This window comes from Parus major, chromosome 14, assembly GCF_001522545.3.
Source record: "Parus major isolate Abel chromosome 14, Parus_major1.1, whole genome shotgun sequence".
NCBI classification, from domain to species: Eukaryota; Metazoa; Chordata; class Aves; order Passeriformes; family Paridae; genus Parus; species Parus major.
In genome coordinates, this window is record NC_031783.1 from 9,608,192 (window position 1) to 9,620,082 (window position 11,891).

The window sequence follows — 11,891 nt, forward strand, 5'->3', positions numbered from 1 at the left end:
TTCTATAATTTATAGCAAACCTCTGGAAAAATATTTCCTTCACTTAAAAAACCCAAAAAACTCTGCCTGTGGCGTGGCATCTGGGACATGCTTAGCAAGCAGCAGGAGCTCTTTATAATTCATCAAAAAGGCCATACAGATAATAAGAAGAGGTTCCTAGCTGTAGCTAAGTATTTCTTCCCAATGCTGCCTCAAAACAAAAAGCACCAAGGTGGTGGACGGGGGGAATCCTCGCTCCAGCCCCAGGGTCTGGTGTGTCCCAGGCAGGAGCAGTGCCCAGAGCTGAACTCATGTCTAGGGCCATAATTTGTCCCCCCACTCCAGGGATGCTCCAGCATAAAGCACCAAACTGTGAACCTCTTCTGCTCAGCTCTGGCACAGAATTTGGGCTAAAGCCCAAGCTGAAGCTAAATGAGCTTCAAAAAGCTGTCAGAGCTGTCTTGGGAGCTCTGCTGCTGCCCTCTGCCACCACCATGCTTTCAGCTGGGCTTTGGTGGGAGTTTTCTGTCTCCAGACAGACCCAGAAATTGTTGTTGGAGGAGAGGGCAAGCTGGGTTTGGGCTTATTTTTTTTATAGGTGAAACTGTGGACAGGGCTGAGCTAAGCGTGCCTGTGGCCCTGGGGAAAGAAAACGTCTGTGGGAAATGAAGCCTTTGCTTGGCACCATTTCCAGTGGGAATCAGTAAGGATTTCAAAGATGTTCCCCCTGATGTGCTAAAGCTTAGCTTAGAAAAGCAGAGAGATGAAAGGGCAGCCTCCTCTGGAGCGTGCTGAGATGTGACAGGGAGAGTGGCTGCTGCTGCACTGAGCTGTAATGAGCCCCTGTAAGGGGAGTCACAAGCACTAAAAAGTCAAATGAACAGGAACATTTCTGTGTGTGCAGGGTGATTCCAGCGGTGCCAGGGCTGCCTGTGCACATGGTGCCTTCAGACCCTGCTCCTTTGTATGGCTCTGTAATTCCATGGGGCTGGGGCTGCCTCTGAGGTGTCCTGGGAGAGAGAGAGAGGGAGAATTGCTGCACCACATAGGCTTGCTGTGCATTTTGGCCACCTTCCCTCACTCTGTGTTCATTCGGATTTTTCTTTGTCTTTAAATGTAAACTGCAGAGACTTTGATATTGTAACAGAAGAGGAAAGTGAGGCTCCTGTACTCCACTGAAAAGCTCTTAGGTTATTTCTCAGTCTTACAGCTGTCTTTTCCAGTCTGCTGTAACTGTGGCTGAAGCTGTAATGCAGAGATAGGGAATTTTCCATCATGTTGTGTGAATCTAGGAGGGTTGTGAAGCTCTGTAATTCTGCAAACTTTTAGAACACAGTCTCTTTGTGGGGTTCTGTGTCTCTGTTTTACCACCTGTATTGTGGCAAACTTGTAGGTGCAGTGTGTGGTTATATTAATAAATCCATGTGTTCCTTCTTCCTTTTCTCCTGTTCAGTTTCATTAACCTGTTAAAATTTAGTAAGAAAGTCTAGGAAATTGCCCCATCCCTCTGTCTGTGGGATACAATGTCAAATGGAAGCGGGCACCAGAGGAGGAAACAGAATAGTGGAGAGTATGAGGGGATGGAAGTGCTTCCACCTGCTCTACCTCCCCTGCACAAGCTCTGCATCTAATTGCAAATAAAAACTGGGAAAAGCAACATTAGAGAGGCGTGTATGAATGATTTGCTAATACTTGTAAGCAGAAGTTTCCCTCTCTCCTCCTTCACTTTGGAGCTTGCCTTATGGTCTCAAGAAGACTGACTGTGAGATGTTCACTCCTGCCTTGGGGATGATAAATGGCTCTCAGTGATTAGGAATGGGACTACCTTCATCTCTGGGGTAAGCAGCCACGCTAACTCTGCATACAGTGGGGATGTAGGAGTTATTGTGGCAATAACCTGTTGAGTCACTGCTTTTTATTGTACAATTATTTGTGTTCAGGTCTGATGCCTAAATAATGTGCAATACTCAAACCTTGCAAAAAAAGGAAATGAATGCAGAGAGCAATGTCCCTGCTGAATAAAATCTATAGCTATTTCCTTTAAGCTCTGGTTAATAAGGTTCAAAAAATTATGTCTGGACTCCTCAGGGGCTGACATCTGAGTGCAGTTCAGAGGAGTAGCCTGAAGTTGAGACACTTCTCTGAATCCTCTCTCATCCCTTTGAATGTCATAGGGTCTTCAAACCTGGGCTACAAACCTTGTGAGGACACATTTCTCAGGTATTCCCTGGAGCACAGAAGAGCAAAGACACACAGAACTCATGCCATTTCAAGCCTGAAAACAGAAGTTTGTGGTGTATTGGTAATAGGCAGAGATTTAGGGCAGAGGAGCATCTTAATGACTGGTTTCAAACAATGGAAAAATCTCAGCTTTGTTTAAAGTATTGAGTGTACAAGGCTTCTTAATAACCAGTGAGGGAGGGCTTTGCAGCCTGTCCTTATTTACTCAGTGTTCATCTGGCTTACTAGATCCTGTCTAGCGTAAGATTGGTCAGCACCCTAACACAAAGACAAAATACACTCCCATATTTGAACTGCTGGGGTTTCTCTAGGAGCTCAAATAGTGAAGACAGATCCTTCAGCACACGGAGCCCCAGGGCCCTGTGCTTTTACATGAACTGAGAAACAGGCAGGCCTCCTCCAGGGCATCAACATCCACACCCCTTGGACATGGTGCACACATGCCTGCAGGGTGTGACCTGGTCACATACAGACCTAGGCTGTGGCTTTCCACAAGGCAGCACCCTTAGGAAGCATGGCAGGTTTCCATTACAGATCCAGGTTCAGTAGCAACCCTCTATTCTGAAGAGAAATTCTCTTTTTTTGTGTGAGAGAGAGCGAGTGAGCAAGCCACACAGAGCCTAGCAGCTCTGGATTTTTGGATTGCATTCCTCAGCACAAGAACTGGCAGGCTGTCAAGGATAATCTTTAAGTATGCACATACATTTTTGCAAATTGGACACTGAGTGTCTTAGCAGAAACCTGGTACAAACGGGAGATGTTTCCAATCAAAAATCAACATGCTGCTGACCCAGCTCATCACCGTATCTTGCCCTTGGAGAGTAAACTCGCTGAACTTCACATGAGATGTCCCATAAAGGAATCAGGGGTTGGGACCTTTACCTCTCAAGCTGCCATGGTTCCTGCTCCAGCCCTGCAGCTCACTGTTCAAAATACCAGCTCTATCCTCTTTCCCATCCCTGCTTTACCTCCAGTCTCCTATTCCTGGAGTCCTTTGATACCAGTATGAGTTCTGAAAAATCTTTGTCTGAAACTTTATTTAGACTATTTAGAAATTGTGTGACTACAATTGTGTGACTATGTGTCAGATCTGTGAATGTTGTCTGGGGCTTTGAAAAAAAGTATACATGAAGGAGCGAGGAGGAAGTGTATGAAAATCCTTGACTTGGATTTAAACAATGATGACTAAGGATTGTCTACACAGGAGTTTCCTGTGCAGCGAGGTAGGTTTAGAAGTGAAGTGCTTTACTTAGCTGCCAGTTCCATCTGCAGTGTCTGGATCTATCCCTCCCACAGGTTTCTGAGGTAGGAGCACAGCTGAGTTTTCCAGGGACTAGAGTAGCACCTGAAATGCTGTTAATGGAGAACTTGCATGGAGTGTACACAGAACTGGAAATTCATATTGCTTAGAGGTCTGTATTATTTGTGGTATTGCTGACAAATCTGTGTTCTTTAGAATATTAGAACAGAGACTGGGAGAGTTCATCTCCAGTGCTTATGGAATAGTCAGAGACAGGTGGAACATGACCCTTATAATATGATCCAAATATCTGTTTACTGTATATCTGTAGAGCTTTGTATTCTAAGAGCATCTTTGCTGCTTGCTGTGAGTTACTGTCAGATTTGCAGTGCTTCCAAATACCTCAGATTGTAGAGCTAGCATGGTACTCTGACAAACATTTTTAATAACTTGTTATAAAAGTCCAAAAAGGACAAAGAAATGCAAGGGTACATTCAAAATAAGTTAAATTCTGTGGTTTTGGGCTGTTTATTTCATTAAAGCCATCTTCAGTAGAAGGACAACTTTCCAAAGCAGAGGTAGGGTTGTTCCTGGCAGGACCCCTCCTGCTTTGTTGGCTGTCAGGACTGCCCATGGCCTTACCTGCTCTCTGGGCTTCTGAAAATGTCCATGCACTATTGACACAATTCTGTGATAAAATATTAAAATGCATTATTATATGCACTTTCCTCTCAATCCACTACAACAAAGCCCCTTTTTTGTTTTGTTTTCTTGTCAGATTGTCCATATGACATTCATCTTCCAGGCTGTGACATTAAATGCTGTACTTGGGTATTAGAGAGAGGAGGATAATGTCAACAGCAGCTATCAGTACTTCAGCTTTCAGAATGTTTTGAGGGTTCTCAGGCAAAGTGAATTCAAGGTGTTGGAATGTGAGGGCCCTCGTTTTCCCCCCTCCCCTCTGACTATTCTGGAGCACCAGAGCTCATCCTCATTGAGTCCATGGAGGGAAGGCAAGGAGTTGTTTCAGTGCACCTTCCTGGATCCTTGATGCACTCTTGAAGGCTCTTTGAGTGCAGTGTTATTTCCTCTCAGAGCTGATGTGATTCCCTCTGTGCAACAATAAAACTTAACAATCTTTCTTCCCTTTCAAGAGAAAGAAGCAATTTTGAAAAATATATAGCCACATATATCCCCAGAATTTCTAGGCTAAAAAATATATCACATCTAAACTGTTGTGGCTTTGGCTCTGCAGACTTTCCCACACCTAAACAATGCAGTGTCATGCTCCAAAGCTTCATGATTTGTAAGATTCAGTGCTGGGTTGGTAACTTATATACTGTATTTTTTGAAATGTTGCAGGGTTGTATATCATTGGAAAGAGAAAATAATTATTTTTCCTCTGATAGTGAGCAGTGATTAGTAGCCATGTCATATCTGTATTAGAAATATTTTAAATTGTGGCACTCACCAGCATATAAAAGTATATTAGATTATCTTAGAATGTTTTTATGGCTCCATGTGAGTAATTCGACAGATGGTACAAAGGCTCTTGGTTATAATGTTAAAGGAATGCAAAAAATTGTCTTGTTTAAAATAAGAAAGTAAATTCTGAGAAAATTCTACAACAGTTTTACAAGTGTGCTATGTGCCGCATAGATAAAGAAGTGAATGTGAATCCTTAATGCCATGCCTGCCTTAGAAACTCAAGTAAAATCTCATGAAAGTAGTAATGTTGTCCCACTTGTACACTGAGAAAACATTTGCATTCCATGGTTCTGTATCTGTCTTGAAGATCAATGTGCATATGCAGGTACAGACTGTGTTCAGAGAGTACATGGAAACATATCCAGCTGCTGTGAAATCAGGCTAAATTTGCAGCACAAATTAGGTGGAGATTTTCCAGATTTGTATTTAAAACCAGCATACTCAAGAGCTTTGGAACTAAACAAGCCCCATCTGTTTTAAAAATTATACAGCACTATGAACCAGCCACAGTATACATCAAAATTTGGGATGTTGTATAAGAAATATCAATTTCTAGGGCAGAAAGAAGATTTCCAAAAAATTATTTTGTATGTCTCTTCTTGAAGCAGTAGATTAAATGCACTCATTGCCTAAAAGAGTGTACTAAGTTTTTCATGTTAATTGTGAACTATTTCCAAGTCTGATTCTCTGATGGAAGTGTTCCATCACACCTTATGGCTGAGCTGTATTAGCTGGTAGGTCCTGCTCAGCTAGGAGAGGGCTCTCTCTGGCACCAGCCAAGCCATGGTTGGTGTTGAATGGGAATTGCAAGGATATGTGTATTTTTCACTGCATAACTGTTCTTCCTGGGACACCTTTGTGGACACAAGGAGAAGGTAGTCAGGAGCAGTCAGCACAGATTGAGGAAACAGGCCTGCCTGACCTCATTGCCTTCAGAGATGAACCAACAGTATTTGTGGGTGGGTGAGGAACCTGCCTCTCATTCACCTTGACTTCAGCAAGGCTTTCATCAGTCTCATAGACAGTCCTCTGTGTAGTGTGGGACATTGCATTCTGCATGGACAGAGAACTCAACAGATGGACAGAGAATTCAAAGAACTGGATAACTTACCTCTTTGATCCCAGGCACTCATAGGCATAAAACAAGTGCAATACTCCAGCATCTGTCCTGGGACCTGTCCTGTTTGAGATCTTTACCAGTGACCTGGAGGAGGGGATGGAACATGTTTTTGTCAAGTTTTCAGGTACAACAATTTCCAGGTGCTATCTGTCTGTAGCTTGAGGGCAGACTAGCCATTCAGAGGGACCTTGACAGGCTGAAAGACCAGCAGGAGCCATACAGAATTCAATAAGGATCAATACAAATGCTTCATCTGGGAAGAAAAAGCCCTATAACAGTAAAGGATACAAAAGACAGAGCCAGATTCTTCACTTAAAATTGGTGGAAGGATCAGAGACAGCAGACATAAACTGTACAATAGGGATTCATACTGAGTGTAATGAAAACTTTTTTTCCCTGGATGACTCTCAAGCAGTAGAGCAGGCTGCCAGAAGGGCTGTGAAGTTTCCATTCTTGGAGTCTTTTAGGACCTGACTGGACAAAGCTCTGAGCCACCTGGTCTGACCTCAGGCTGGCACTGCTTTGAGCAGCAGGTTGCACATGGAGATTTCTTGGGCTGCCCTCCAACCTGAATTACCCTCTGTGATCCTCTAAGAGTTGAACATTTGGGATGGAATATTTTTTAGTCTTGCAGGTGATGTAAACCAGAGCTGACCATTGGGGAGCCAGACCTACGTATATTAGCCTGGGAGTTGGTATTTCAGCTCTCCCAAAGAGTCTGGGACATAACAAGAGATGCAGCTCTGAAAAATGACAAAACCTGCTGTACATTTATTGACTGAGTCTAACAGGCCTGCTCAGCTCTGTTTTCTTTCAAGTATCTCTGCTGGCACAAACACTGGAATGTGTTACTGTAATAAACAGTAGAATAGTGGCCACTCATCTGGGGTTTGCAGGGGGACATCTGTATATTCATTTTATCCAGGAGACACTATTGCCTGAATTACTGATAGTAGATTTGTTGTTCTAGCAAGAGAGGGAAGAGAACAGAAAAGTTGACTCAAAGCTCCTGTAAACACTGAGTACTGAGTAGCTCAGTGTGTGAACTGAAAGCACATCAGCTAACACCCTGAATTCCTCTGTGTGAAGCAGTTGATTTCACTCAGAAGGTGCAGTGAGGCCCTGGACAGATGCCCCTCTGCAGGTTCAGCTGAGCAGACAGAAGATGCTACAGATGCAGGTGTTCCTCAGTGCTCCTGTGCCCCTTCCTCTTTGCTGGCAGAAGGGGTTTGCCTGAGCATGGGCACCTTTGGTAATGCAACATCGGCAGAGCTGGCACAAGCTGGCTGTGCAGTGGTGTGAGCCAGTCCCAGGGGATTAAAGTGCGGCTGAAGTGAATTGGGGAATGCTCTCGTGGGCTGCTCAATGTGGCAGATCCAATGCAGGGGAAGGCACCAGCAGCACCTCGCATGGAGGAGCATCTACCTGAAAAACGAGTGCCGAGGAACAGATGAGCTGTGAATTCACACCCTTCTTGCCTCACGATGGCTTTGTCGCTTCCAGAGGGTGATTAGGTTGCTGTGTCATTGTCAGTGAATGATGGCATCCACCCACCTTTTCTGAAAATTCCCTGTTATGTTGTACACAGGCCATGACTATCTTTGTCTTCCTCACTGACTCGCAAGACTATGAATGTTTTACAGAAGCACAGATGTTACCCAGAAAATTCCAATGTCGTAGAACTGCCTCATAATGCTTTTAGCTTCACTTTGATATTTCACTGAAGGATGCAATGACTTCTTACATCTCTTTCTGGACAGAAAGTCCCTTTGTAATGTCCTTACAGTGCAGAATTTAGTTTCTTTTTTTTAAAAAAAACAAACAAAAAACAAAAAACAACTTGTTTTGGGAGTTGTTTCACCTTACATGACAGTCAGTCCCCAGGAGTCATTTCACTTTTACATAATGTGCACACTTGTGTTCTGTCTGTGGTGTGAAAACCAGCAGAATGCTGGCTGTTAATAACAACCATATATCCACTGCTTTCCTATTGCCCCTGTGACTCTCCTCAAAGCCATTGGGAATTCATCATCTTGTAGTAACTCCTAATGAGCAGTGTGCAAAGGGTGAATTCCTGATGGTTTAGTGTGGCTGCTAAGTGTCCTCATTGCCCCTTCTGTCCTGAAGAGTTCTGTACTCTAGAGGACAGTTTCAGTTCACCTGTTACCAGGCTGGGACCACCTCTGCAATGGGCATGGCAAGTATTGAACTTGAGGCTCCATTTGATCAAAAATAAGCTCTAAGGGTAGAATCTCTTGATGATTATTTGTGTTAGACATTTGCCTGTCCTGCAGTGATGTGGGAGAACAGCTCCTTACATCACAGGACTGACAGCAGCTGCAAACATCTGCAGATGTGGGGTTTGTCATCTCTCAGACCTTGACATTGCTGCTTAATCTCTTCTATTTGTGACTAGAGTTTTGTTTTTATTTTGTTTTATTTTTTATAGGAGTCACATAAAATCCACTTCAGGAAGAAATCACTGAACATTTCCCATTTGAATGGCAGTAGATATTGCAGGAATATATGTATATGTCTGGATGTGTGTATCTATACACACAAACACATAGATATGTAAATAAAACCACAGGGAGCTCTAATGCAAACATTACCACATACTGTGAAGCTAAATGGAGCAAACAGATATGGAGGCATGGGAAGGAGGTGTTGAGTTTTCAGGTGGTACAATAATGAAAAATTGAGTGCCTTGGTGTCCTGGTGGTGACACCCATGAGAGCCCAACACACGCCTCAAGGACAGCACACCCAGTGAGGTGCAATCTCTCCCTATTAAAGTGCTCATTGTTTTGGAACTGAGGACTTCCTTTACTGATCAAAGAGCTGCCTTTGATTAATCAGTTTTAAAATGAACGAATTTTTAAGTTCTTATTTTTTGCTTTTCTTAGGGGAAATATTTCAAAAGCCTTTTGATCTTTGGTGATAGGCATTTAGTAAAAGGCAGGTACACTTTTACAAAAAGAACCCTGGAAACCTTGTTGTAAAGGGTAACGTGTATCAGAAAACATTCAGAATATGTTCAGCAGGTCTGTTGGCTTCAGCAGACCTCTGCATACTCACAGAGTTGCTCTTCTGCTCATTTTTTAACAGAATCAACGGTTTTAAAAGGTAAAATCAGGCAGCTGATCTGTGAAAAAAAAGGGCAATATCTACTGCAAAGGTCAGAAAATATTAATGTGGCATCTTACACTCACAGAGTACAGGCAGCACAAATCTCTACAAATAGGCATCCTGCTGGTAACCAATTGAAATGTAGGAGGTAGTTAATGTCTTTCAATTGTAAGTGTCATTTGATCCCCAGGGAGACATTTAATGGATGGTATTTTCCTACTGAGAGTCCTGTCTTTTCTTTCTGTACTTCATTAGTAATAGTTCAGGGTCCTCATGTTAATAAAAAATTTATGCACTGCTTACCTGATTTTTCAAATTGCACACACTGTATTAGGAAAATTGATGTTGTTCCTACAGAATTAAATAGAATACTTTACCTTTAATTATATGGTGTCTTCCTGTCTGCAAGTAGGTTTTCCACACTACTTATTAACATGCCAAAGAGAAGGAAAGAACTGAACAGAAAAGATAACAGTACCTGAATAAAACAGTGGCTTTTAGCAAATCTTCTTGCTGTGAAAGTTCCCCCACCCCCCATTTAAGCTGTGTGGTCTGGATTGGTGTTGGGGATCCTTCAGAATGAAGGTCCTATCTGAGGTATCTATGGGAAATGGATGCCTCACTTCTGCTGTGGAGGTGGCCCTGTGATATGAAACACTTATTTACTGAGTATGAATAATTTTATCCATAAGTGGAATCTCACAGTTGTTTGACAGGGTAGAGCATTAAAATCCTACTGCCATTAAAGGGGGGGAAAAAAATCACATGAACTCAAAATTCCACAAGTAGAGCTACTTGGATTTCAGATTTGAAACCCCAGCTGTTTCCCTTCAAGTGTTTCTCTGGTGGGTCAGGGAGACTATACTGACCCTTCTCTCTTCCTCAGGATCTGGGTCTGGCATTCATTTTCTGATATTGCCTTGAGTGACTGCTGTCATGTTTTTACAATGTTTTAACTCAAACTAACTTCCTATCAATTTTTATGAACTCCCCAATAAGCAGATAACTGAGAAACAGAAATATCTTGCTTTAATGGTCTGACTGAATACCAAAACCCACTATAACACGGAAATACAGAGCCTCCCAGGAACTGTTGTGTGTTGATGGGGTTCAGTTCAGAAGTGCAACTCTATGTTTATGGCTGCAGTGCTCCTGCATGGGGCACTTGCCTGGGATGGCAGAGAACAGGCGATGCTGTCTGTCATAAACCAGTCCCCTGTAACCCACAAAAATACTCTGGATTCATTGTAAGTGAATTCATTGAAGGTGGAAAAAATCTGATGGTGGCTAAAAAGGGCTCTTTTGCATTAGACATGCAGGAGCTCACTGCATATGTTCAGTGTGGTCCTGAGCACTGGGCTCTTTTGCTGAAGCGAGGCTGCTCACCTTTCCATCGGCACTTCCCACCACCACAAGGAGCTGCTCCTCATATGTTTGCACTTCCACACGTGTTTGAGTGCTCTGCTGGAGCAGAATCAAGCCACCAGTTTCAATATTGACTTGTTTTTGTAAAGTTGAGCATGTTGTGTTTTGCTACATAGCTCGTGATGGTGAGAGAAATCCATTAAACTTGAAGTTAATTAGTATGGGAAGACTGTAATTTATCGAGATTGCCTGAATGGAAGCAAGGGCATTGCTATTTAATTAGCAAGTGCATTTGGATTTTTAGATTATTTGATCCTTTTTGATTTTATTCAAAATATTGTAAGTGCTTTGCATATAATGAAAGAAAAATAGATTAAGGAAGGACAGGCGACTGAAAAGACATTAAAAACCTATGGCATAATATTAATTTTTTTGCTATTAAGTGCATGGTTTTGATCAGATAAGAGAACTTTTATTGCTGTGGTCTATTCTCACTTTGTATCTTAATTATGCCTGAAAAGATTCCTTAAATGACAAAGTCCTAATTTATATTACCACAAAGGACTAATCTTAGAGAGTTATTAAACCAGAACACACCTGTTTGTTGCTCCTTCTGCTTCCCTATTTCTAAGACCTTCCACTGAAGTCATGGGCACCTTCAGGTGATTTCCATAAATGTTTATGGAAACTCAGCTGTGATTTATTCTGTGGGCTGCTTTCTTTGTTTTCCTTAATTTAAGTCATTGTAGATTGAAACTTCACTAACACCACTACTTCTCCAAATTAAAAAGTGATGGGACAAGAGGAAATGGCCTCAAGTTGCACCTGAGATGGTTTTGATTGGATATTAAGGAAAATTTCTTCACCAAAAGCTCATCAAGCACTGGAACAGGCTGCCCAGGAAGGCAGGGGAGTCACCATCCCTGGAGGGCTTTAAAAGGTGAATGTGGCACTCCAGAATGTGGTTCTTGGCTGGCCTTGGAGGTGCTGGGGGAATGGTTGGACTCGATGATCTCATTTCCAATGTAAGTGGTTCTAGAATTCACAGCTAGTGTCCTCTACGGTGAGAGAAGCTGCAGCTGCTCACAGGATGGACCTTGTCCCTCCAGTTCCTAATCATGCAGCGTGTCCCACTAAGGGATAGTGGGACAGGGCATTCCAGTGCACAAAATAGAGAAAATTCTCTCTGAGGAGTGCACATGTTCAGTCCATCCATCCATCCTGTGCGCCTCTCAGTGAGGAGCACAGGACTTGCGCTGTACAGGACAGCATTTCGGCACAGTGATGATCCCGACTTTCGAGGCGGTGATGACCCCGAGTGTGGTCTCAG